General features: G+C 39.5%; 1 non-coding gene across 1 annotated transcript; it reads left to right on the forward strand.

The window, feature by feature from the left end:
• The first annotated feature begins 1953 nt into the window (after positions 1-1953).
• On the forward strand, positions 1954-2060 carry LOC138880588 (small nucleolar RNA R71). Its single transcript, XR_011403317.1, has one exon. It is a non-coding gene; the product is annotated as a small nucleolar RNA R71 (small nucleolar RNA).
• The last annotated feature ends 229 nt before the right edge of the window (positions 2061-2289 follow it).

Consider the following 2289-nt stretch of genomic DNA (forward strand, 5'->3'; position numbering starts at 1 on the left):
ATGATTTGTACATTGTTGGAGCATTGGCTCGAGTTATATTATAAAGCGTGAAAGTATATGAAATGATTGAACCCCTTTGGAGTGTTGGCTCAGGTGGTAAAGTGAGATGAGAAGTAAAAGTGATAGAAAGAGAAAGAGTTATTGAATTGTTCCCTTGTCCGGATGTTTGTTGCTTTGTTGATTATCTCCCTTGCAGGGATGTTGAAATTTATTGATTTTGTTCCCTTGCTGGGATTTAACTGTTTAATTGTGTTCCCTTGCCAGGATTCCTATTATTTTTTGTTCACTCCCTTGCCCCTTTGTTTGTGATTGTTGTTTGGGTGAGGAAGAGCGATAAACCACGAAGGGTGATGCCGTGCATTGTTTGTTATTGTGAGGAAAGAGTGTAAAAGCACGAAGGGTGATGCGGTTCATTTGTTGACTTCTGATTCCTTGTTGATATCCGAGTTATGTTGTTTCTTTTATTACTTGTTGTTGTTTGATTTACTTCGAGGTTATAGATTCCCTTACCCTATTTTCCTTGTGATTGTTGATTGGGTGAGGAAGAGCGATTATGCACGAAGGGTCATTCCGTGCCACGTCTTGAATATTTATGCACGAAGGGTCATTCCGTGCCACGTCTTGAATATTTATGCACGAAGGGTCATTCCGTGCCATGTTTTGAATATTTATGCACGAAAGGTCATTTCGTGCCTTGATATGAGAGTTTATGTGAGGAAAAGCACGAAGGTTAATGTCGTGTACCTTATTGGACTGTTTTGGTGAGAATGGGAGTAAAAACACGAAGGTTGGTGCCGTGCAACTGTTGATTAACCTGTTCTCCTTAACTGTTGCTATTGTACAGTTTCACTTCTCTATCTGTTGACTTTATATCTGAACTGCTACACCCTCATAGCATGCTCCCCCCCCCCTCTTAGCTGTATAAATTCTGTATATTTCCTTTTATTACATATATCTGCACAGGTTGTTTTTGGTAGGTCCTGTCTAGCATCGTCACTACTTTGCCGGGGTTAGGCCAGGCACTTACCAACACATGGGGTCGGTTGTGCTGATGCTACACCCTGTGCATCTTTTTGCACAGATCTAGGAGCAGCTTTTGGACCTCAGCAGTAGGATTTGATCGGGAGCTGACTTCAGTCCAGGGACTTTCGAGGTAGCCTAGCTGACGTCTGCAGGCCGGAGTCCCTTCCTATTTTACTTAGATTATTTCCCTTTTGTATCGGAACGAAGCATTGTATCTTTTATTCAAACCTTGTTTGTAGTACTCTCTAGTAGTTCGTGAGTTAGTGACACCAGACTCTGGGTAGAGATGTATTTAGACTTCCGCATTTGATTTCAGTTATCTAAGTTTAAAGACTTCCGCTTTTATTTAATTGATTCGTTTTATTTATATTGTTGCGAATGTTATCAGCAATATTTTAATACTTGGCTGGCCTAGCTCCAGTAGTAGGCGCCATCACAACTCCCGATGGTGGGAAATCCGGGTCGTGACAGTTCTCGGCACCATTTGGATTGCTCCATTGAAAACCTGGGTTTTTCTGTGCCATTGGACTTTTAAAAGGATATTGCTTGTAACCGATGACATTGACATGTTCATTATTGTGATTGGTTGCTTGACATTCATGGTTCTGATGATTTCCTACAAATATTTCACAAACCTCAAATTGGCTTGGTTGTTGTGTATTCACCTGAAAAATTTCAAACTTTTGCGCCAAAGAAATAATTTGTTGCGTTAGTGTATTTAAAGCATCAACCTGATTCACCGTAGAAGTCTTCTTGATGATTACACGCTCAGATGGCCATTGGATGGCATTCTCAGAAATCTCATTCAACAATTACAATGCTTCCTCCGTGGTTTTTCCCATTTCAGAACCTCCTGCAGTTGTATCAATCACATTTCTATAAGAGGGTTTTAACTCGTGATAAAAAATATACAACTACATATGTTTAGGAATGTCATGGTGTGGACATTTTCTTAACAATGCTTTTAATCTTTCCTAAGCTTGATAAAATGACTCAGTGTCAATCTGCAAGAAATTAGAGATGTCTTGTCTTAACTTTGTGGTTTTAGCAGGGGAAGAATATTTATTTAAAAATTTCTGAGTCATTTGATCCCATGTGGTGATGGAACCTTGTGGAAAACTTCGCAACCAAGTCTTGGCATCTCCTTTTAAAGAAAAACGAAATAGCTTTAACTTGATAGCTTCAAGAGGTACTCCATTATACTTAGCTGTTTCAACAAGTTCCAATAAGTCAATTAAATGACTGTGTGGATCTTCACTTGCATCT

Source organism: Nicotiana sylvestris, chromosome 10 (genome assembly GCF_000393655.2).
Source record: "Nicotiana sylvestris chromosome 10, ASM39365v2, whole genome shotgun sequence".
Lineage (NCBI taxonomy): Eukaryota > Viridiplantae > Streptophyta > Magnoliopsida > Solanales > Solanaceae > Nicotiana > Nicotiana sylvestris.